This window comes from Fukomys damarensis, unplaced genomic scaffold (genome assembly GCF_012274545.1).
Source record: "Fukomys damarensis isolate Sample0158 unplaced genomic scaffold, DMR_v1.0_HiC HiC_scaffold_32, whole genome shotgun sequence".
In the NCBI taxonomy this organism is placed as follows: domain Eukaryota; kingdom Metazoa; phylum Chordata; class Mammalia; order Rodentia; family Bathyergidae; genus Fukomys; species Fukomys damarensis.
In genome coordinates, this window is record NW_022900944.1 from 35,385,664 (window position 1) to 35,412,283 (window position 26,620).

At 34.7% G+C, this 26,620-nt stretch overlaps 2 long non-coding RNA genes across 4 annotated transcripts in view; one reads left to right on the plus strand and one right to left on the minus strand.

Annotated features, from left to right (window-relative positions):
* The window catches only part of LOC104854057, a 182,112-nt gene extending 166,240 nt beyond the window's left edge, over positions 1-15,872 (minus strand). For all 3 annotated transcript variants that reach the window (XR_777967.2, XR_777966.2, XR_777968.2), the window contains exon 1: positions 15,702-15,872. This is a non-coding gene — a long non-coding RNA (uncharacterized LOC104854057). The remainder of the gene's footprint in view (positions 1-15,701) is intronic.
* A 79-nt stretch (positions 15,873-15,951) lies between these two features.
* The window catches only part of LOC117283920, a 216,604-nt gene continuing 205,935 nt past the window's right edge, over positions 15,952-26,620 (plus strand). The window contains exon 1 of the long non-coding RNA XR_004514970.1: positions 15,952-16,128. This is a non-coding gene — a long non-coding RNA (uncharacterized LOC117283920). The remainder of the gene's footprint in view (positions 16,129-26,620) is intronic.

Consider the following 26,620-nt stretch of genomic DNA (forward strand, 5'->3'; position numbering starts at 1 on the left):
TGTACCAGGGATCAAACTCAGGAGCTTGTACTTGCGAGGCAGATGGCAACACCAATGAACTAAATCCCTGGCCCTCTTATTTTATTTGAAATAGGTTAAAGCAAAACTTCAGTGAGTCCATATTACTTGAAATATCACATAGTTCACTCTGAGTGTATGTTAGTAGCACAAGAGAGCCAATTTTATATCCTCATCACATCAGATCCAGCCTTCAAGGTGATTAGGTTAGGACCAGATACATGAACATTTGAGCCTTTATTATATACAGTGTAAATGACATCACACAAATTTAAGGGTTATTGTACCACAGCTTATATTATCCTAATGAAAAACATTATTTATGTTTCTACAGTTATTATTGTAATAGATGCTGTTAATTGGGTAACTTGAATCAACCGGCATATACAACACAGGAATCAGGTACTCTGTTTCCTTTTGAACTCCAAATATACTATTACCTAGATAGTCTATGTTCTAGACTCTGCTTCAAAATCCCAGCCCAGCCAAGTCTATTTTTGTGGTACTGGGGGTTGAACTTGGGCCCTTGTGCTTACAAGGCAGGCAGTGGAACCAGGGAGCCAAATCCCCAGCTCTCAGCCAAGTCTAAATCAAAACCAAAACAAACAAGGCTAGTGTCATCAAATTCTTATGAGAATAATTTATGTTTGAAAAGTATCTCAAGCAGGGTATGGTGGTGTACACATATAATCCCAGAACTCTGGAAGCCTGAGAAAGGAGGATCACAAGTTCAAGCCTAGCTTTGGCAAGTTGGTGACTTACTAGGAGCTTGTCTCAAAATAAAATATAAAAAAGGGCTGGGGATGTAGCTCAGTTTGAAGGCCCTGGCTCATATCCCCAGTACCATAAAAAAGTATCTCATGAATTTATAAAATTAATTTATAGAATACTAAAATATTTCCTTATTACCATGTTTTATTCTCAAAAGAAAAATAATTTGAAAAAACCAAATAAGATGCAACTTTCACCACCATTCCCTGCTTATTTTCATTATCTCAAATAGAAACTCCAAACCTATATAGTAGTAACTCCCCATTCTCCCTTACCCTGAAGCTCTGGGTAACCTCTAATCCATTTTCAGTCTTTATGAATCACACAAAGTTTGAATCATACAATATCTAATTCTTTTGTTTATATTTCAATTAGGATATTTTCAAAGTCCATTTATGTTATACCATATAACATAAATGCTTATTCTTCCTTATCTGAAGTTTTACTTTTCTAGGTTTCAATTCCTAACGTTTTGGTTAGCCAAGTATACACAGCCCAAAATATTGAATTCAAAATTCCAGAAATAATTTATAAGTTCTAAAGCGCATGCTATTCTGAAGTAGCAAGATGATACATCATACTATTCCACAAAGCAAACGAACCATCACTTTGTCCAGTACCTAGATGCACACAGTATATGCTTCTCGCCCATTAGATACTTAGCAGCCAACTTGGTTATCAAATCCAATGTCAAATATGGCAGTGTTTGTGTTCAAGTAATTGTTCCATAGTAGCTTAGGGTCACTCACCTCATTTCTGTGATAGTGAAAAACATTATATATGTTTCTAGATTTACTATTGTAATTGATACTAATGTTAAATAGGTAACTTGAATCAACTGAGGTGAGGGCCATTCACATCGTAAGGTATCATTCACCTCAGTTCAATTCATTGTGGAGGCACTGTTTCTTGAATCATCAAAAGAAGAAATGTAAGAATAGAAGAATAAGGGGGAGAGAGAGAGAAACACTATGTTCACATTTTATCACAGAATATTGTTAAAATTGTTCTACTTAGTATCATTGTTAATCTCTTTCTGTGACTAATTTATACACTTTATCATAGATATACATGTACAGAAAAAAACAGTATAGGGTTCAGTACTATTTGTGATTTCAGGAATCTACTTAGTATATCAGAATTTCATTCCTTTCTAAGGCTAAATAATATTCCATACTACAGATATACCACATTTTGTTTACCAACTCATTTCTCAATGGATATCTGGGTTATTTCCACCTTTCCATTATGAATAATACTGTTAAGGAGATGAGTGTAAAATTATCTGAATTCCTTTTCAGGATATACTTCAGAGTAGAACTGCTATGTTTAACACTTTGAAAAATTAACAAAAAGTTCTTCACAGCAGCAGTACCATTTTACAGTCTATCACTAATGAGCAGGGTTTCCAATATCTCTATACTTTTTCAAACATTTATTTTCCTCTCTAAAAGGAAAATTTTTATAAGACCAATTGTATCTGGTGTGAAAAGATATTTTATTGTTTTGGGTTTGCATTCCCTAATTATGAATGAAGTTGGTAATTTATTCATGTGCTTACAGAACATTTGTCTACCTTATTTGGAGAAATGTCTGTTCAAATCCTTTGCCAATTTTTGAAGCAATTCTTTACATATTCTGCATATTATAACATTATAAAGTAATATGGTTTGCAAATATTTTCTCCTGTTCTATGGATTATCTTACCACTCTGACAGGGTGCATTTTTAAAATATTAACTTTATTGGTACATTTAAGGTATACAATATGACATTCATTGTTGGAAAATGTGCAGCTTTATATAATCAATCTTGGTTCTTATTTTTCCCCACCCCCTGTCCTCCCTTCAACCCCTCCCTCCCTCCCTATCTACAAAGACTTTTTTCCAATTTTTTTCATTTTCTCATATTAATTCCGTTCCCTTTCCTTTCCCCTTCCCTGCTCATTTTCCTTTCCCCTTTGTCCCTTTTCTTCCTATAATGTGCATTTTTGTATACATCAGTTTTTAATTTTCATTAAGTGCAATGTATGTTTTTCCTTTGTTATGTATGCCTTTGATATCATATCTTAAAATCCATTGCCAACTCCAATGTAGTAAAGTTTTTATCCTATTGTTTGCTTTGAAAAGTTTTACAGTTTTAGCTCTAAAATTTAGGTCTCCAATCCATTTAAAATTAATTTTTGGAAATGGTACAAGATAAAAAGCCAAGTACATGCTTTTCAAATGGATATCCAATATTTCCAGCAATATTTGTTGAACACATTATCTTCCACCCTTTAAATGGTATTGGCACCTTTAAAGAAAACAATTTAACTATTAACGTGAAGGGTGTATGTTTGCGGTTTCATTTTTATTACATTGGTCTATATGTATGCCCTTATGCCAGTATCAAACTGTTTTGATTACTATGGATTGTAAGTACATTTTTAAGATCAGAAAGTGTTTTCTTCAACTTCGTTTTTCATTTCAAGATTGTTTTATTTGGTAAAACCAAATATGGTTTATGAATTTGAGGATAGGATTGTCTATGTCTGCAAAAGGTGTTGTTAGGATTTTGATAGGGATTAAACAAAATTCGTAATAACTTTATGTAGTACTACCATCTCAATAATATTGTTTTCCAATCCATTAACATAGGATGTCTATATATGTCTTCATTTCTTCTAGCAATATGTTATAGTTTTCAGAATACAATCATATCTCTTTGGTTAAGTTTATTCCTATTTCATTTTATTCTATTTTATTTTATTCTTGCAAAGGGAATTGTATTTTTAATATCCTTTTCATATTGTTCACTACTACTATAAAGAAATATAACTACTAGAAAATTGATTTTGCATCCCATAACTCTGCTAAATTTGAACTCTACATATAGCAGTTTTTCGATGTGTAAGTGGATTTATTTGGGTAATGTTAGATCATATCATTTGTTAATAGAGATAATTTTTCTTCCTTTCAATTTGGGTTGCTGTACTATTTCTTCACTAATTTCTCAGAGTAGACATTCCAATATTATATTGAATAAAAGTGGAGAGTGTGGGCATCCTGGTCTTTTTCCTGATCTCATGGGAAAATACTTCAGTTCCACATCATGTGATGTTAGCTGAGGGTTTTTCATATATGGCCTTTATCATAGTGAGGAAGTTCTTTTCTTTTGCTAATTTTTTTTTACATGAGGTCTATAAAATTCAAGTGCTTTTCTGCATTCATTGAGATGATCATGTGGCTTTATTTTTCCTTTATAGTAATGAAATGGGTTATGTTGAGAAATCCTCATTTAGCCATGATTCATAATCATTTAAACATGCCACTAGTTTTAATTTGCAGACTAGATACAGTCTAGACAAGTGAAGCCCTAGAATGTTGTGAGAAGCATTTGATGTGAAACACCACTCAGTTCTCAAAAGATCAGAAGGCTGAGGAATGTTAAAGTAAAGGCCAGGCTCAGAAAGTTACAATTAGAAACAAAAACACCATTGACAGATGAACTAGATGCCATGTGTTATATGTTATACTCTGGCAGAAAATATGTCTAAATTTTGCACATATCCTAAGACTTTGAAGGACAGTAACATGAAGGTTATCAGACCAATTATTCTGGCAGAAGAAATTTCAGGACAGCTCAACATCCAGGTTGTGGCATGGGGGCTTTTGGCCAGCATGAACTACATAACTATATAACTACATAGCAAACTCTGGTCTCAAAAAAAAAAAGAAGTCAAATATTTTGCATCATAACAATAAAAAAATAGAGTTGGAATGTGTTTCGGAAATTAGGTAGACAAAACCGTTTAGTCTCAAGGATATAAAAGGGTAGAGATAAACTCCTTTGAATGACTTTCTTTTGAGAAGACAGGCTCATGGATGATTTTGGTCAGTGCTAAGAAGATGAGAATGCTGATAAAAACACAAACAATAAATGCCAGGCTCAAGAAGGACCATGGACTCCATTGGCAGTTTGGCTAGAGGATATATATGCTATCCTTTGGCAGAAAAACTGTCTATATTATGCCTCCATCTTGAGATTTTGTGGCAGACTGAGATTAAGGGTAACAGACCAATTAATTTGAAGGAGGAAATTTCAAGGCAGCCAAACATTTATGCTGTAGCATGGGTATTGCTGGCAGGTTTTAGCCATATCTATCATGAGAAATGGGACCAAAAAGCAGAGCTTAAAAAAAAAAAAATGCTGGTGGCCAGAAAGAAAGCACCTATAAAGTTGAGGCCTATAATTTAGGACCTGTTAAATTAGGGCCAAGAATAGCTTGGTTGCTGGAAAGATTAGTATTAAAAAAGAAGCCAGGACTATTATCAAGAATATATAAAGAACACAAAACAATCAGCCCACCCAGATATAAAGACCTGATTCAAAAATGGGCATCTGAAATGAACAGACAGTTATCAGACAAAGAAGTAAAAGCAGCAAATAAATATATGAAACAATGTTCCACATCACTGATCATTCGAGAGATGCAGATGAAAACAACACTGAGATTCCACCTCACCCCACAAAGAATGGCTGCTATCAAGAAATCACACAATAACAAATGTTGGAGGGGTTGTGGGGAGAAAGGAACCCTTCTCCATTGCTGGTGGGAGTGCAGACTGGTGCAACCACTAGGGAAATCAATATGGAGATACCTCAAAGAGCTTGGACTGGAGGTTCCATTTGACCCAGCCATCCCTCTGCTGGGTATCTTTCCAAGAGAACTAAAAGAATCATATCACAGAGAAGTATGCACACCCATGTTTATAGCGGCACAGTCTGTAATAGCTAAAACTTGGAAACAGCCCATTTGCCCATCCATTGGAAACTGGATAAAGAAGATGTGGTTTTTCTATAAAATGGAATATTACTCAGCCATAAAGAACAAGAAAATAGATTCATTCATAGGAAAATGGATACATATTGAAGATACACTCCTAAGTGAAATAAATAAGGCACACATGTGTAAATGCCGAATAGTCTCTAAGATTACTGACATTTAGAAATGGGAAGAAAGGAGCTAAAGGTGTAGGGAAGGTGGGATATGTAGGGGAAGAGTGATAAGGGAAAAGAAAAAAATGTGAGATAATGAAAAGATGGAAATAAAGTGTTTGTAGATGGGGCGGGGGAGAGGGGGTGAAGGGAGGGCAGGGACAAGGGGAAAAATGAGAACCAAGACATGTCATGTAGAAGTACAAATTCCCAACAATGAATGTAACTGTACTGTATCCCTAAAATGTACCAATAAACTCAATTAAAGCTGAAAAAAAAAAAAAAGAAGCCAAGTTCTTTACATCAGGACAATAGGAAAGATGACTTGTGGGCATCTCAGAAATCAGGAAAACCTCACCTTTCACCAGCTCAAGGGCACAAAAGGGTAGCTGTAAACTCCTTTGAAAGACTTTGCTTTGAGAACAAAGCCACAGCATGCCCTGGTCAAGCAGAACCACCCAGGGAATTGGTTCTCTGAGATTTGGCATTCAGAGGCCTTTATAGTCATGATCCAAGGGGGCCTAACTACTGCTTGTGCTGATGACAGACCTTGGCATCATTCACATGGTGCTAGTTTTATAGGCATATAGAATGCAAGAGTTGTGGGGCCAAGGGGGATTCTGTTGTTTTCATCTGTGAGCCCGCTCCGGGAACAAGGTTCAGGGACCTGAACTGGGAAGGCAAGGCATGGAATCACAATGCAGACTCCAGGGAGGTTACTGGAACACTTCTACTTTATTCAGGAAATAAAATAAAACATGTATTTGCTAGCCATGCATGGATCTATTTGACTGACCAAAATGCATGATTCTCTAAAGTTTGAAGGTCAAGATCCTTACTGCCCACTATGGCAATAGTCAGCTACTCTACAAATGCCATCTACTGTCCCTATGGCTGTGATGAGATAGGATAAATGGGAAAGGTAGCTAGTTATACATGTCATCCACTTATTGCATATCTGTGCTTTCTCCCTTCATCAAAGATGCCTAGTTTTCTGGACACATCTGCTTTTACCCATTCAATACTTATTTTTTAGAAGGGCTTGAAACTTCTTGTTTTATAATTTTCTATAATTTATTTCATCCTTTTTATTTATTTCCCAAATGAGAGTAAAACTCCACCCAAGATGTACCACTAAATGCATTTTTGTGAGAAAGTATTTCCAGGAAGCAGTGGCCATTGAACCTTTTGAATAGGACAGCATACTGCTATTGAGAAATCTAAGAACAAGCCAGTTGTGAGGAGCCAGCACACCAGTAATTTCACCACTTTGGGAGGATGAGGCAGGAGAACTGAAAGTGTAATCTCCGCCTTAGCAGGTCCCTGTCTAAAAAGCAGGGAGGGTCTAGGATTTTTAAACTGGGATGTAGGTAGAAGAATAGTGAACATGAAAATGTTGCACAAAAAGTTTCTGTCATGATTTAACAATTCTGTGTCTTAACAGTAATGAATTACATGAATCTACACATGTAAAACAATTGCTCTGAACTAAGTCTATGAACAAACACAAATTAGTGGATGTTAAATTTGTGGATCCTCAATAAAATCAGTGGATGCCTGTTTCTTCATACTGTAGTACCATACTACTATAATAATAGATGATGCAGTTATCAGTGGGGAAACCAGTGAGGATACAAGAGCTCTATCCATTTGAGCTATTACTTGCATTGCATATGATTTAAATTTTCAAAATAAAAAGTTAAAAAATAAGGCTAAAAAAAATAAAAAAATAAAAAAAAAATAATTGTATACTGCAGAAAAACAAAACAAAACAAAAAAAACTGACAAAAACACCAGACCTGAAATGAGAAACTCTTCATTGTCTTCTACTTTTAAATGACACAGATTTTATTCTCATCTGTAACAGGGACTGACAACACTATTGAAAGGAATATATATGAAGAATGTATTTAAAAGCACCAAGGGCCAGGAATTTAGCTCACTAGTTCTGCCGCCTGCCTTGCAAGCACAAGGTCCTGAGTTTGATCCCCAGTACCAAAAAATAAAAGCACCAAGCAAATTAAGATAAACACATGGTATTATTTTGAACTTTTAAAATAACAAAAGCAATTACCATTTATTCAGTGTTTTATGTGCTATTCATATTATAATAATAATCTTATAATTGCAATCTTATAATCCTTCTTCTTATAATCCTAACTCTAATAACCTCATTTTGAAACCCTACAAAAATATCATATAACTAAACAGAGAAAACTAAAAAATTTATAGCAGTTAAGGAAGTTACACAAGGTTATTTAATCAAAAAAATTACCAGAGTGAATGCTGACTATATGGCAGATATATACTTAATATTATGTCACTTTATTTAATGCTATGAATAAATTGAAATTATTTCCCTTAATCAAGGTAACTGCACAATCATTAAAAGGTAGATCTGAATACAGGTCTTTTATAGAGTTTACCACTGCAGTAATTATGGATAGTTCACAGGACTGGCATACAACATACAATAGATAAAATCATTTTGCTACTGACTCTGAAAAAAACAGTCATCTTTCTAAAATTTTTCTTCTTTAAAGCTTATCTTAAAAATTAAAACAAAATAAAAATAACTCCTCAGCATTTCAGCAATTACTTTATGTTTTCTTTTAATTCTAAAAAAGGTATCCTTTAATCAAATTTACTAATTAATTGTCTTTATCCCCCATTTATCTAGAGACTTTAGAAAAAATCTCAGTTTGGCTAAATGATTAAAATTTACTATTAATATATGTAATTTATCACATTTTATTTCCTTTGATCTTTCTCTTAAAGATTATTTTAAAATGAATCAATAGAAATCTCTTAATGGATTAAAAACAACTTGAGGGGTTATCTCTTTAACATAATGACAATCTACTTTTCTTGCTACACTGCAACTTATGCTTAAATACTTCTAGCTTCAATTTTGTCGTCAATTTATTTTTCAATTCATACCAATTCAAAAATCTTCTACAAAATTTCCTATATTCAGGAATACCTACATGTCAATTCTTCATGCTTACTCCACAATTCTGATGGTTCCCATTTATGTTGCGCAATATAAATATTCTTTGCCTCAAATTTTTTTGAGGTTTTATTTTTGTGTGTGTTTATTTTCTGTGTGTGGTACTGGGGACTGAACCTAGGGACTGTGCCTTTTGCTAACTCTCCAGCCAATTATTAAAACAAAAACTTATTTTGAGACAGGGTCTAAGTTGCTACATTGCCCAGTCTGGGACAGGACTTGCAATCCTCCTTTCCTACCTCAGCCTCTCAGAGAATACTTTGGGATTTTAAGTATGGGCCACCACATCTGGCTGATATTCTTGTTTTATTTTATTTCTTTCTACCTTTTGTTTTGTGAGCTGCCTGCTCTTCCAGATCAATGCAAAAAGTAGGGCTGGGGATTTAGCTCAGTGATTCCACCGCCTGTCTCACAAGCTCAAGCACCCAAGTTCAATCCCAGGTACCAAAAGAAAAAAAAGAAGACGAAGAATAAGAAGAAATTCCTCTTAAATTTCTCTATTATTTTCTTTTATTCTTTGATTTCTTTTAGAAATCTTATTATGTATACATTTTTCAGTTTTTTCTTTATCCCTACTTTTTTCTTGAGCACTTAAATAGCATTTCTTACTTGAATAACTTCATAAATAACTTTCATTTCCCTTTAAACCAAATTCTCAGTGTTTTACTGGTTTACCATCCTGTCAATCTAGATTTAATCATTATAACTATTTTTAATCTTCACTCTTCCTCCCACCCCCCCTAACAATGGTCAACAGATCAGTATGTTTAACTGAAGTCTTATGCAGAAATGAATTAAATATACTAAATCAAATAAAACTGAAGATTTATGTTCTTCTCCCTGAACTAACTCAACATGTTTCCAAGGACTGGGCACAGAAATCAATAGCCTATATAACATTTAGGCAGTCTATATTTTGAGAAGTACTACATTATATTAAGTCTCATTTAATTCTGTTCATTCTACCTTTTCAGTGTTTCTCATCCATTTCTCTCCTTTCTTATTGCTTCTACTTTACTTTAGGGCTGCTTCATCTCTTAGCTGGATGTGTATAATAAGATTTTCCTGCCTCTAGGATATTTCCAACTCTAATTCATCGTACACACTGGGGTCTTATTAATCTTACTAAATCACAGCTCTGCTCATTTAATGTGACAAGAATTTATTGAGAGCATACTACATACTAGGTGCTCTAGGGCAGTAGATTCCAAATGGTGCTGATCATCAGAATTATTAAACAGAAGGAACCTTTCAAAGTAGAGATTCTCAGCCTAGTTTGGTGGTGTATACCTGTAATTTCAGCACTCAGGAGGCTGAAACAGGAAGAGCAAGTCTAAGGCCAACCTGGGCTATTTAGTGAGACCCTGTCTCAAATTTTTAAAAGTGAGATTCTCTACCACCTCTCCAGCTTATTAAATTAGAATCCTCAGAGCTAGTGTTGAGAAAAGTTTATTTTTTCAAAGTTTCCCAGATGATTCTTTTGGGTAACAGTAACTATTTTTGGGTCATTAGCATTTCACTGAACCATATTAAGACTTACATATTCTTGTGTATTTTAGTATATATTTGGAAGAGGTATGAACATATGCAAATAACTATCAAATAACACATTTGATTAATGCTATACAAGAGGTACCAAGTGTCATGGAAAGATTAATTCTAACTGCATTAAATACCTTCAGTAACATATCCATCTGGTCCAAATCTTTCTCCTATAATTTCAGCTAGCACTTACCTATAATTTTCTTATGGTCTTCTCACTTTTGTCCTGCACTATAATTATTTTTGTCTCATTTACTGAATACTTGTGCTTGAAAAAAGTCTTGGCCTTATCAATGCATATAGTGTGACAAGGAATTTTTGTTGAAGCTCTAATTTATTTATCAGATACAATTATACCAAAAATTATGCATACAGTAGTCCCTCATTATCCACCAGGGTTATGTTCCAAGTTCCCCAGCAGATACCTAAATCATACATGGATGATATTACATTCTATATAAGCTATGGTTTTTTTTCTATGCATACATGCCTATGGTGAAGTTTAATTTATAAAATGAGAAAGGTAAGAGATTAACAAGAATAATAATGAAATAGAACAATTTTAACAATATATCATTATAAAAGTTGGTGCTTTGGATCATTATCGAGTAAAATAAAGGGTACTTAAATGTAAGAGTTGCCGTAATAGAATGATGGATCTGATAAATGAGACTGCTACTAAATGACTAACAGGTAGGTGTACAGAACACAGTATAGATATCCTAGACAAAGGGATGATTCACATCCTCTGTGGGATAGATTAGAACAAGATTTCATCATGCTACTCAGAACAGAGTGCAATTTAAAACTTATAAATTATTTATTTTAGGAATCTTTCATTTAATATTTTTGGGCTGTCACTGACCGTGGGTAAATAAAACTGTAGAAAACAAAACCATGGATAAGGGGAAACTACTGTTGTTTTGCACTTTATAAATTACTCAAAAATAGAATGTCCTTGTAATTCTTGGATAATTACAGCCAAATTAATGGGTCTAGATCTCAGTATATATTTAGTATAGTTCCATCAACACAGCAGATACTCAACTAAAAAGTATCGTGTGAACCAACAGGGTCTGGGAAGTATGTCTTTCAATATTTGAAAACATGTCCAGAATCTACTATGAAAGGTTATGATTCCAAATGAAGTAACATGGTGATGATTTTTGCAAATTGGTACCCTGTGAGTCAAAAGCAGCCAACCAAGGGAGTAAGGAGAGATAGTTGCTTCCAAGTTTTAATTTGAATATCTTTTGTTCAGATAGGTAGACTCTGATTTACTACAGGCCTTATTACTCCCTGTTATCTTATATTAACCTGATTTCTATATTTATGTCATCTAGAAGTCTAATGAGATTTTTGTCTTTCGTAGTGGTGGGGACTGAACATAGAGCTTATGCATGCTTAGCAAGCACTCTACCACTGAACTATCCCCCAAGCTCTAAGATAAGAATTCTTAAGTGCCAGATAATTTCTACCAAACTTTTCTGCTTTTTGAGTGTTACTCCTATGAGCTTCAAAGTGTGCCTTCCTCCCACATTTATATGCTGAAGTCCTGATCTCTAGTACCTCAGAAAGTAAATATTTGGAAAGAATGTTTTTATTTTTTTTACTTTTATTAGCAGATGTTTGCAGTACATAATGATTACATCCACTGCAGGGAATTGGGACACATACATAGCACATTTCAATTCCCTTCTCCCCGTGCTTTATCTCTTTATTTTTCCAGTATCATATTCATTTATGTATCTTATAAGACCTTATAAGGTTAATTAACATATATAAGATTCAAGGCCAGATTTATAGGCCAAAGAACATAAAAAACACATAAGACAACTGTACTAAGTTAAGATACGTTTTTAGGTACACTGTCAGCACTGGATTACAATATCTTTTTTTCCTTTCTCATTTTTCTATTATCTGTCTTTTATTTAGATATTGCATGGTTTCTCTTGCATGAAAAACTCAATATAAAGTAAGAAATAAATGAAATAATGTTTTTAAAGTAATGATTAAATTAAAACAAGGTCTTTAAGGCAGGTTGTACTCTAGTTAAAACTGATATCCCTATAAAAAAGCAACTTTGCACAAATATATGTACATACAAAGAGGAAAAACGCTGAGAAGACAGAGGAATAAAACAGCCATCTATAAGCCAAGAAGAGAGGCCACAGAAAGAAACCAACCCTATTTCTTAATCATGGACCTCTAGCCTACAGGACTGTGAGAAAATATAAGCCAGTCTGTGATATTTTGTTATGAAAAACCTAACACAATAATACAAAACACTTAACATTAATCTAAAATAGGCATTTTTACATCAAAACTTATTTATTATGTTCAAGGTATTTTGTCAGATACAGTAGTGAATACAGTTCTAAGTATGGTAGAATTTAGTCACTTAGAATTTACTGAGGCAAATTTTATGTAAGAAATATTTGTAAACATAAATTATAAACATTATATGGTAAAAAGCAAAAGTGACAAAGAGTTTTGTTTTTGTTTTTCTTTTGAGACAGGATGTCACTATGTAGTCCAGACTAGCCTCAGACAGGGTCTCACTATGTTGTCCAGACTAGCCTTGGACTCGTGGTGATCCTCCTGCCTCAGCCTCCTGAGTTCTGGGATTACTGCACCACCATGCCTGGCTTACATTTTACATTGTATAATTATCAGGAGGAGAGAGTTGTGTATAGGCTAGATCACAAAAGAATGAGGATGTGAACTTGTTCTTGAAGGAGAAACAAGATTCAACCAGGTATAGGGGAGGAGATATCCAGGAGAAAATGTGTACAAAAGTAAATATATGATTATAGGGTTTTATAACTATTAGTATTGTGGATTGAACCTGGGGTGCTTTACCACTCAACTACCGTCTCAGCCTTTTTTTCAATTTTTATTAGTCCATGTACATAATAATTACTTCCATTCATCATGTACATAACACATCTTAATTCTTTTTACATCCCTTTTCCTTTTCCTCCATTTTTCGGTCCTCTTTTCATATGCAAAAGATTTATCTCTCTACTTCCTACTGTCTATCTTTTATTTTGCTCTCTAATTTATTTATACTTTGGGTAAACCGTGCAATATTTAAACTTGTGTGTCTGATTTATTTTGTTTAACATTATAGTCTCAAAGTACATCCATTATCCTACAAATGACTCGCTTATCTTTTTTTTTTAAAATTTTGAGACAGGGTCTCACTAAGTTACCCAAGTTGGCTTTAAACTTGTGATCTTTCTGCTTCAGCCTCCCAAGCAGCTGGGATCATAGGTATAGTCCTTTCTCCGCTTTCTAAACTCTGAACTCACTATGCATTTTTAAATTAATGGCCTAACTCATAAAATTTTGGCTTTTTTTCCTCCACCACATAAACAAAAATTTAACAGGCATTGTTTAGTATAATACTGACATCCAAAGGCTAGACCGGTCCATTGTTAAAGCCTCTTGGTCTGCTGAGCTGGTTCATTTTCAAATGGCCTATTGCTTCTTGGCCTTTTGGCTAAGATCAAGTGCATTTTCAAATGGCCTTTGTAGTTCATGGAATATTCTCTTTTGAAATCCTGGGCATTTTGTGATCCCTTGCTGATTTATCAAATCTTGTCACATTATATGGTTCCACAATGCAGGTGGCCTGTGTTTTAAGTGCCTCCTCTTCTTAAGAATGTATTACTGAGTTCATTAATGTTTCATATCTAAGTATTCTAATGTATTTAATTTTTTATTTAATGAAATTTCTAACCTTCAGGCTGAGGAAAGTTATTCAGAATGCTTCATCCAAGCTGCTGCAAAAGTGCTCATTAGCAGGGAGTTTTAAAGATGGAATTTTAAGAAAGGAGTTGGCAGGAACCTAAACACATATAGCTCTAAGCTTTTATAACTGCTTCTCTGCACCTTAACTCTAGAGGAAGAAATTCTTCTTAATAAGCAGATAAGTTTAACCAAAGTTCTAGATTTTGTTGAGAAGAATTTAATGATGACTATTTTTAAACTATAAGATTTTATTTTAAAGTTACAAATTACCTGTTTGCAGATAGCTTTATTTCTCCACTATCAGTTCAACAATATTTACTTTCATAAATGGGATAGACATGTGAGACTGAAGTAGAACAAATAAAGATGTCAAAAGGAGACCAGGAAACTAAAGAAAATTTTTTTTTTCTTTTGGTCTCCCTTATTACCTTAAGACTCTGGGTCAAATTCCCACTTAGCTCTGCAGGTAAGAATGTTAATCATTTAGGAAAAGATGGCAAAACAAGGTTTATTAGCCCTGATTTCACCTGGTCTATCCCTCCCCCCTTCAAGACTGGAGACACCAAGATAGGAGTAACTAGTTTTCAGGGCTTACAGAGACATCTGATTATCAATTTTTACAACATCCAGTTCCAGAACCTCCTGAAGCCATGCCTAGAAGTCTCCAAACCTGTAATCACCCCTCTTTCCAGGAAAAGCAGAGCACTCCCTGCAGACTACTCCATGATGAGATCACCTTCCCAAACAGAAGCTATCATCTCACGTAAACACAACTGCCCTTCAAGTCATAGGATTGCTCCAGACCTATGGAAACCAGAACTAAAAATGATTGACCAAACACTGATTCATCTTAGCTAGTCCTTAAAGACTGGCCTCTGCTATTTGTGAACCAACCAGTCTGAACCCCTGCATCAGAATGTGCTCCCTCCAGTTTCTCTAGTTGCAATATTTTCCTATTCTTTATTACCAGCTAATTTCACTTATTAATCTTATCTGTCTCAATTGCACATCTCCTAAAATTCTTTTTCTAAGACTTTGAGTCAAGAACCTACTAAGTGGGAGAGAGTTGAGATCTCAGGCTCTTCTTTGGATCCTGTCCAGTGACAAGACTGTGATCATTAAATGAGTTAGGAACCATGTTTAACATGTAGGTTAAATTTAGATTAAAATGATTTCCCTCAAGAAAGGGGGAAATTCGGCTGAATTCTTTTGATTCATGGAATGGTTATGCCCAAACCCCTGGGCACTTCACTATCTGCTTTTAGATCATAGGCTCTTAAGAAATTAAGTCAGAGAACTTTTGAGACTGTTACAGAAAATAAAAGAATTTCAAGTCTTTTGTCCATTACCTGATTTAGATGGGCTTTTTGGGTTAGAAAGAACCAGACCTTTGTAACTCAAATTGCACACGATGTTTAAAGGCTAAGAAATGCATATACTGAGGTTACAAAAACCCACATAAGAAGGTATTGAACGTTTAAAGATTCAACTTTTCAATTTTTCTTTTAGAGAGTACCATCATACTGTGCGACAAACACAACATGCTGTGCGACAAACAACATGTTGTGTGAACTCCAGGGTTTCCTCTACTCTCGTGTAACGAGGAGGTATAGCCACACGCTTACCTTAGGGAAACACCTTGCACGTTATAACTGGACAGGTAAATGGTTTGGTGAAAGAGGAATAAGGAAATAGAGCTGGTGGCGTGCGAGGATATTCGGGAAAACGTCCGCAGCACCGAACTCCCACGACCACTTAGGGAGGCGTTTCTCGTGGACCCTCGCCCGTCGGTCGGAAGTCACCTCAACCTGCCCGCCCGGAAGCCGTCGTCTTAGCAACACACCATCGTCCCGCCCTCTTACTTTACCCACGCCCATTACTTTTAGGCTTCTAGAGCCAGGCAGACATCGATTGGCTCATGTATCCTTCACTCTGCGAGACGGGCGAGACGGCGGGGCTCTGAAGCGCGTTTTTGAATTTGTGGCGTTTATAGCGTAAATCCGTGAGGTACCGTGTGGAGTTCGTGGTGTGGCTGAAGCCAGCTTCTCAGGGGTGAGCGACTGTGCGGGGAGAATGTTGAAAAAGGTTTGTGGGAGCTGGAGGGGTGTAGCGTTGGACAGAACTCTAGAAGGGGACTTCAGGCGAGCCGCCTCAAGCCCCTGAGGCAGGGCCTGTGTTCCCCTCCCCGCAGCCTCTGAGATTTTACCGCACACCCTGAGCGCGTCCGCCAAGCCAGCCCCACTCCCTTCCTTCCCCTGAAGGAAAGCTCAGTCCACGGTTCCCGCACCCCTTCTATAGCTCTGTCAGCCTCTCTCACTGCCCTGAAACAGCACTCAGTTTACATTTGCCGCTATCTGCTTCATATTATATTCTCCTCTCCGTCACCAACACTGTCTGAAACTTTCCTCATCTATTTGACCCTGGAAAAATGGCTCCCAAACAACCTCAGAAATCAAGTCCAGAACGTTCCTTAGCAAGAAAGGCTGCTGCAGCCCAGCTCCTTTCAGGAGGCACATAATGAAGGTCACGTGAAAAGGTGCAAGTGAAAGCGCTTTACAAAGCACTCCAAGAGTGCAATTTATTGATAGATTCCTGTGGAAAACGTAATTACTTTGTCCTTAGATCCTATTAATACATTTGTGTCATAGTATTGGCTTGTACAGACTGTTGGAAAACAATAAAGCCCGCATAGTTTATTGGAGAACAAGCAAACTCTGCCAACTGATCCTTAGCATCAAAACAACCACTATTTAAAACTATCTTCACTAACCTTTAGCATCTATACCTATTATGACACTCCACTTCCCCACTACCATTTAATTGAGTAGTTATTCAGATTCCTGACCATTTCAGGAGATTTATAATACAGATAGCTTTTCACTGTCGATGACTATGAAAATCCTCAATATCTTTTCCAATTTTTGTATGTTTGATAAGAGACAGGGTCTTGCTATGTAGCCAACACTAGTCTCCAACTCACAGCGATCCTCCTGCCTCAGGCGTGGGCCACCAAGTTCCACTCTTTCTTTCCAGTTTTAAAGAACTTCATGCCTATCCTCCAGAACAAATATTTCTTTTTGTTTGGACATAGGAGATGATCACAATCTTCTTTAATAACCAGAAAAACAATTGGAGCTTTTCTCCAGAATATGACACATACATACATGCAAAATTTTGATCAGTTTCAAACTCCTTACTGAAATATGGATGTACCTAGAAACCCAGTCTTGGTCTAGCAGTTTACTTCTGTTTTTTAATAAAAACGATTAAGCAGCAGAACCAAGTATTTTACAAAATAGCCATAATTTAACTTCTGAATTGTTTTAAGATTTGTAATTCTGAGGAAGGTGACAATTGAGAAGGTTTAACACTCTTTGGAACACTCTTTCCAGAGCATTAGAAAAGTTCTTGAATGCTTCCTAAAGTTATAGTAAGATCATTCAGAGGTAAGAGTACTATATGGGCACAGAGAGATAAAAAATGAGTAGGTATCGTATTCAGAATATTTTTGAATTAATATAAAAAGTAAAACACTTCTTGATCAACATGAAAATCTTATGTTCTTTAATTTTGGGGTGTTTTATATAATTTTTTTTAGGCACCGGGGATTGAACTCAGTACCTTGTGCTTGCAAGGCAGGTGTGGTGCTATATAAATTTTAATTGTGAAATTTTAGTATGCTCTGAGTATAAATGCTCTTCTGTAGAACTGTGTCCAGCATTGTTTTTCACCTTAGAATTTGTGTAGTTCACTTGAAATTTATGTTTGTGTATAATGTGAAAAGTGTTTTAAAATAATTTTGTGTTGTTGTTTTCTTGCCATTTAAAAAATGATGGCCAAGCTAAGCTCAGTGCTGCATATCTGTAATTCCAGCTAGTTGTGAGGCTGATGCAGGATTGCAAAATAAAGTTCTCAGAACATAGCCACACTCATTTGTTAAGTTATTATGTATGGCTGCTTTTCTCCTACAATGTCCAAGTTGATTGTTTGTGATAGATTGTATGGGCTTCAAAGCCTAAAATATTTACTATCTGATCCATTACTAAAAAAAGTACCAATCCTTGAACTAGACATCATTTTGTCATTGATAATGTCATGAACATCCTATCTATATGTATGCCTCCATTTTTTAGCTTTGTAGTCTCTCTCCTTTTCAATCTCTGCACATACGAACATAATGTCTTAAGTTACTGTATCTAAAAAATGACTGAATATCCAATCAGGTAAACTGCTCACTCATCCTCCACACTGTTATTCTTTTGCCTTAGTGTTCTTGGCCCTCATGTTATCCATGTGAATTGTTCAGTTTTATGATCAGCTTAATGCCATGAGAAATCTTGTGAGTTTCATATAGGAATTGCACTGAAAATACAGATTAATGTAAGATGAATTTTTATCTTTGTAATAATCATCCCATCTATAAATATAGTATGTAGTAATTTCTCATATCTTCTAATGTGATTCTATAACTGTATTTTTTGAGTTTTCATGAGGGAGATTGGTCTTTACTTTTGCTTTATTGTGATTGTCTGTTTTTAAAAATAGAGCAATGGTATTGGACATCTTTAAGTGATCTTAGGTTGTTTTTGTTTTGTTTTTTTAAACAGGGTATCACTATGTAGTAGTTCAGGCTGGCTTTGAACTCATTATGTAGCCCAGGCTGACCTTGAACTCATGGCAATCCTCCTGCCTCAGCCTCTCGAGTACTGGTATTACAGGTGTGCACCACCCTGCCCAGCTCTCTCTTGTGTTTCTTGAAAAAGTGTAGCATTTTTGTTGTTGTTGTTGCTAAATGTCTGATATGATACATCCATCTAAGCCTAGATTTTTCTTTGTGAGGTAGTTTTAATGGAATTAAGAAACGGGAGTAAATTCTATTTGCCAACTTCTTACTGTATCTGGCACTTCATTTCTTTTTGCCAACCCATGTTTGTATCATTTTACTTAAGTTTGAAGAACTTCCTTTAATGTTGCTTGTAATACATACTTCTTGGTAAAAGATTCTATCAGTGTTTCTTTGCTTAAGAGTTTTTATTTAACTTTCATTTCTGAAAGCTTTCTTTTCAAACTGGTTATATTTTGTTGGGGTTTCTGTTATTTTTAAGTAGATATTTTGGGTGGTTCTTTGTTCTCTGACATAGACAATGTGCACTGCCTCCCCCTTCTTTTCTTAAGTCATGTTTTGGGAAACATAATGAACACAGCATAAAATTCATCCTTTTTTATGTATATTATTCTCTGAGTTTTGACAAATATCAAGAACTACTATCACAATGAAAAGACACGGTAATTTCTTTAACTCTATAAAGTTCTTTCATGCTCCTTTACTGTCAGTTCTCTGTGTTCATATCAAACCACTAGCAACTGCTGATATCTGCCCTGTAGGGTTGCATTTTGAGAATATTATGTTCACAGAATCATATAAAACACAGCTGTTTCAATCTGGCTTCTTTCACTTGGTATGATACTTTTAAGATTCATCTAGGTTTCTGTGTATTCAGTAATTTACCCCTTTTTATATGTGAGTAATATTCATATGTGAATAATGAATAATATATATGTATATGTATGTGTATATATGTGTGTGTGTGTGTGTGTGTATATTATGTTCACAGAATCATATAAAACACAGCTGTTTCAATCTGGCTTCTTTCACTTGGTATGATACTTTTAAGATTCATCTAGGTTTCTGTGTATTCAGTAATTTACCCCTTTTTATATGTGAGTAATATTCATATGTGAATAATGAATAATATATATGTATATGTATGTGTATATATGTGTGTGTGTGTGTGTGTGTATATATATATATATGTATGTATATAGAAGTAAAACTATTATAAAATTTTTCCACCAGGCATAGTGGTATACACTGGTAGTCCCAGCACTTAGGAGGCTGAGACAGGCAGATCATAGTAAATTAGAGGCCAGGCTAGATTACATAGTGAGTTTAAGCCCAGGCTGAAATAGCAAAACTGCATCTGAAAAAACACAAAATAAATATCTATAGGTCCTCCAAGTGTCATAAATTTTTATTTTGCTAGATGATTACCTAGGAGAGAAACTGCTAGATTATATGATAAGTATATGTTTAATTTCATAAACTATTACCAAATATTTCCCAAAGTGCTTTGCATTTTCATCAGTAGTAGTCCCAGTTATTCTACAGTCACGTCAGCTTTTAGCATTGTTAGTAATTTAATTTTGACTATTCCAGTAGATATGCACTGATTATAGTTTTAACTTGCATTTTTTCTGATGACTGATGATTTAGAACATCTATCAAACATTTATTTGCTATCTGTATATCTTTGGTAAAGCATCTCTTTTTCACCAAATTGCATATATTTAAATTGTATAATTTGATATGTTTTGACAAAAGTATACACCCAAGAAACCATCACCACAATCCAATTAATGTACATGCTACAATATGGGTGAACCTTGAAAACATTATGTTAAGTAAAGAATCCAGCAACAAAATGCCACGTATTATGTTAGTCCATTTATATGAAATATCCAGAGTATGAAAACCCACAGTGAGAAATAGATTCATGGTTATTAGGTTCTGGGAAAGGAGAGAATAGGGACTAATTGCTAATGAATATAGGATTTCTTTTGAGGATTATGAAAATGTTTTGGAATTAGATAGGATGGTTGCACTGCTTTATGAATATTCTGAAACCTAGTGAATTGTATATACACTTTAAAGGTTTAATTTTATGTTATATGAATTGTATTTCAATATAGTTGTTTTTAAAAAAATAAAAAAACAACACTAATTGTTCAAAAACATTGTTTATAATGGAAAAATATGGAAAGTAACAGAATATCCATTAGCAGAATAGTTGTATATTCTCAAAACAAAAAAATGAAACTATTGAGATAATAAACTAGAGCTATATGGACTGGTACAATGAATCTAACAATCATAGTTTGAGCAAAAAAAGAAAGTTGTAGGGGAATCTATAAAATATACAATACAGAATTAAAGTTTAAAAGCATTTAGAATATTAAAAGATTTAATAAAAGCATAAACAATGTGTGGGGATTATAAACATCAGCTTCCAGGTAGTAATTACTTATAGAGATAGCTTATGTGCTGTGTCCTGTAAAAGAGAGAGAGGGAGAACGTTATTAAGGAACATTATATGGAATGCTTCAACTGTACTGGTAATGTGTTATTTCTTAAAATGTGTTTAAGAAGTTTTATTTGTTTTTAGAGTATTTCTAATGATTTTATGAAAGTATGTACAAGACATAACAAAATGGTAGTAGACCATGGAAGGAATACATAACAAGCTAAACAATTTTCTTCATTTACAAAAGAGTAGTAAAACCAAATGTAGAACTGAAGACAGACAAGAACCAATTGAGAAAAGGATGTTAGAGAGTGGACTGATTTGCATATATGAAGTCATCATATAATTTCTTTTAAAGAAGCTGTGGTTTCTATTGGGAATACTACACCAAGAAAAAATGTAAAGTATGATGACTTGGAAGCAATTTTGCTAATGCATATTTTGCAAAGTGGTACTACTCTCAGAAGTCAAATCAATGCTTTCTAGATTTTTGAACGATATTAAATAGTCTCAGAGGGAGGAAACATAGGGTTGTGGAGTGTGAGGAAAAGCCATAAGGAGGTCTTTCTTACATGGCATAGGAGATCAGTTTAAAGCTAATCACCTAGTCAGGAGGTCCCCCGAGAAACAGATTACACAGCTGAAACATGAGGGTACTTGAATGGTTTCTAGTTCATGACAAATATTTATTGATATCAGATGCCATTCTAGTAACAAAGAACTAAAAAGAGTTGGTCCCTGTCCTCAAGGAGGGCAGAAATTTATTGTAACTACACCTTCAAACCTGTTTCCTGGAAAGAAAAATTTTTGTAAAGAGGGGGCTACTTAGGTACTGTGAGTTCAGGAAGTTAAAGTTATTTAAAAAATGCTACCCACAGAAATATATGAGTGACAAAGAAGGCCCAAGAGATTTCTAGAAACCCAGACTTGCAGCACATAGAGAGGAATTATAAGAACTTTGTATAACTTATTAAATTTAGAAAAATTCTCTGTTGTGGATTTAGTTGTGTCCCTCAAAAAGATGATCAAGTCCTAATCCCCACTATTTGTTAAATGTGACTTTAAAAATAATAATCTCTGCTGATTCAGCCTATGTTGAAGTGGGGTCCTATCAGATTAGGTTTGACCCTGGCCCAGTGTCTATTGTTTCTATGAGAGTAAAGAGAGGGAAATTTGAATACAGGACCAGAGAGAACAGACACCAGAGGCAGGAATGCCATGTGAGGACAGAGGTGGTTCTTGAAGCAACAAGCCAAAGAGCACCAAAGACTGCAGCAGCACCAGAAACTAAGAGGAAAGGAAGGATGTCTTCCCAACCCACATAAGAGGGCACGCGTCTGCTGCCACTTTGACCTCAGACTTCTAATCTCCACAACTGGAAAAATTAATTTCCATGTTTTAAACTGCCTGGTTTGTGGTAATTTCTTACTTTGGATACTAATACATTATCTCATGAGTACTACCTAGTTCTCTAGAGCTGTTAGCAATAAAATACTTGAAATGAAAATGACTAGGAGGCTTGGTAGAGCATAAAGAAAAAACATGAAGAAGAAAAAGAAAAAAATGAATACTGGAGAATATTTGTCTTTTCTCTAGCCAGGCCTAAAGGAATAAAAGCTCTAGGAATCAATGATGACAGCTCTAGGGAATATAGGAATACCAAACATAAGACCTGTTTTTATGGTACTCTAGAGATTATAAAATTCTAATACTGATTTTCTTTTCTTTCAATTAATAATGTAGACCTTATAACTTTTGAATGCCTTTACTCATTCTTGTTTAATTCTTCAGATACTTTGAATTCCCTAAGACATCAATGTTATTACTTTATACAGTCAATAATTATTTACATTTATCCTATTTGTCACTCTTCATTCTTTTGTGGCTCTCCTAGCTTCCATTGGTGGCATCTTTTATCTTTTGCCTGAAAAATGCTCTCTAATATTTATTTTAATGTGGCTCTATTGATGACTAATTCTTACAGTTTTTATGTCTGAAAGTCTATTTTACCCTTTTGATGAAAGGTGTTTTTGTCACTTATGGATTGACAGTTTCCCCATCTCTTTGAGCCTGTAATTCTGTTGTTTTTGTTGAGAAGTTATCAATAGTAATAGTTTTGAGACAGAGTCTCATGAAGTCCATAAATTGACTGGGCTGTGTTCGAACTTGCAGTTTTTCTGACTCAGCCTCCCAGAGTGCTGGGATTACAAGTGTGTGCCCAACAAGTTATAAACATTATTTAAGGGCAATACAGCAAGGAAGGGGGAGCACTTTGTCAATTACATTTGTTCAGAATATCTTATCCTAATCTGAAACTTACTTTTTACATTTTCTTAACAATAACATTTCAAAAGCAAAAGTTTTAATTTTAATAATATACAGTTTACTCATTTTTAATTTTATATAGTTGATGGCTGAAGAAACTTTTGGTCACAAAGATTTTCCTCCTCTGATTTACAGTTTTACTATCTACATTTAAATTTATAATCCATTTTGTATTGACATTTGTATGTGGGAGCGGTCTGGATTCATTCTTTCCCTGTAGATATGTAGATCTTCCAACACTGTTTTTAATTTTCCCAATTAAATTGCCATTGTTTCTTATGATGAAAGAGTACTACCTCTTTGAATAACCTTTCTGTGGTAACAACTATAATCTGTCAACAAAACATAAACTACTTTAATACAGTAGAGAATAACCCAAAACAAGCAAAATTAGAGGGACCTCTGCTTTGAAAAAGAGAATGATATAGGTGTTAAATAGTAGACAAGTATTTTAAAGCACATATAAATGTGCTTATCTATGAAAAAGGAAACATTCTTCTAATAAATTAAGAAATAGAAAAGCTCACCAAAGCTGAAATTACTTTTTAAAAAGTCTGCAATTGAAAATATAGTACCTACCCAAAAAAACCACAGATGGGCTTAACAACAGATTAAAGCATCAGAAGAATTTGGAGACAGATGCATAAAAATGATTTAATCTGAAGAAAAAAAATTGAAAAATTAATGGAGCCAGGTGTGGTGGAGTACTTCTATAGTCCTAGCTACTTTGGCAACTGAAGCAGGAGGATCACTTGAGCCCACATGTTCAAGGCCATGCTAGGCAACACAGTGAGAATCTATCTTGGGGGTTGGGGGGGTCCAGAACCTCAGTAACATGTGAGACAATATCAAGATGTCAAATATACATTTAATTGGAGTCCAAGAAATTTGAAGATATATGAAAGGAAATTTGTCAAATTCAGTGAAAGACATAAATGTACACATTAAGAAACAGTGATAAGAAGTATAAACACAAAGAAAATGAAAAGGCAGATTTCCCCAATTGTTTGAAAACCAAGACTAAGAGAAAATCTTGCAATCATTTAGAGTAAAATGACACATTGTTAGAGAAAAAATTTTGAGTTATGATATGTTTTTCATAAAAAGTAGGGGCCACAGCTGGTTATGGTGGCACATACCTGTAATCTCAGTCCTCAGGAGGCTGAAGGAGGATCATGAGTTTGGGCCCAGGCTGGGCTGTTCATTGAGTTCAAGTCCAGCCTGGACTGCATAGCAAGACCCTGTCTCAAAAACAAATATATATTAAAAAACTAGAGCCTAGAATGGAATGATGTGTTTAAAGTGTTGAAGGTCTACAAGTCGCTGCTAAACTTTTTCTCTGTTTAGCAAAGATATCTTCTGAGAACAAAGGTCTAATAAACAGAATTTGATAAATAAAGACTAAGAAAAAAATAATTTTCTGCCTGCAAATCTTCAGTTTTGAATGGCTTTGTGATCTTTGTTGGAAATCAACCTTGTGTGTATTGTTCTGTTTGGGGACTCACTAGTCTCTTCTGTGGATTTCTGGATTTACTAGTATGTTCTTATGCATAGGTTACAGTTTCTCTTGGTAGTCAGGAAGAGTCGTGTAAGTCAGTACGGTAATCCCTTTTCTGCCTGTTGATTTACTGACAAGAGAGCATATAACAAGAGTTGTGGCAGTCCCAGGTAGAAGCTGCATGGCATTTATTATCACCATGATCATTGATCGCGTCTTCCAAACTCTTTAATTCAATATAGTTGCAAAGCTGCCCAGTTTTAAGGTATAGGGCCATAGATATAAACCCCTCAGAGTGTTTTGGGGCCATATAGTTTTTCAATACATTTTAAAATTTTAGAGCATTTTTAGTTATACAGAAAAATTACAAAGGCAGTAGAGAGTTTTCATAGTACATAGCACTTTCCTTTACTATTAATGTTTTACATTAGTACGGTTGGTACATTTGTTACAATTAATGAAACTTCATTGATTCATTATTATTAACTAAAAATCCACATTTTATTCAGAGGCTTAGTTTTTACCTAATATCCTTTCTATTCTATAGTTCCAAATAGTATACCATTCTACTTTTAAAATTCATGTCTCTTTAGGCTTCTTGCTCTTGGTTGTGACAATTTCTCAGACTGTCTTTGTTTTGATGACCTTAAGGGTTTTGATAAGCACTGGTCAAGTATTTTGTGGAATATCTCTCAATTAGGATTTGTCTGATTTTTTTTTTCCCCACGATTAGACTGAGGCTAAGGATTTGGGGAGGAAGACCACAGAAGTTCTATTTTGTTTTTATATAGTGTCAATGTAATATGTAACTGTTGATATTAACCTTGACCCCCTGGCTGAAGTAGAATTTGTTGGGTTTCTCTACTATAAAATTACTGTTTTCCTCTTTTTCTATAATGTGCTCTTTGGAATGAAGTCACTATACATTTTTCACACCTAAGGAATGGGGAGTGTGCTCTGCCTCTAAAAAGGCAGAATATCTATATAAATTATTTAGATTTTTTTGCATGGGTTGTTTACCTATTTTGCCCCATTTATTTGCTTACTCTATCACTTACTTATATCAGTATGGATTCCTGGGTATTTATTTAATACCTTGGGTTATAATTTAATGCTACTTTATTTTGTTGTGTAGATTTTTCCTCTTTTTTGCCATAGACAGTTTAATTTGTCTGTTGTATGTCTGTTTGACATAATCTCTTCATTGCAGGCTTTTTAAAAAAGAAGTTTTCTAAAATACTTCTTTATTTTCCTGAGCCATATTTTTCTTTAAATTTTTTAGAATTGGATACACCTTTTAGATTGTTATATCTCCTTTCTATACCTCTTGAGAAGGTCCAGGAAAGATGTGAACACAGTATAAGATTTATGTGACTTTATGAACAAATCCTCAGTAGCACGGGAACTAGCAGAAAGAATCAACAACTGGGATCTCATCTTACTAAAAAGCTTCTGTACTTCAAAAGAAACCATTAGCAGAACTAAGAGACAATCTACAATGTGGGAAAAAATTTTTACCAGCTGTACCTCAGACAAAGGACTATTATCAAGGATATATAAAGAACTCAAAACAATCAGTCCCCCCAAATATAAAGACCCGATCCAAAAATGGGCATCCGAAATGAACAGACATTTCTCA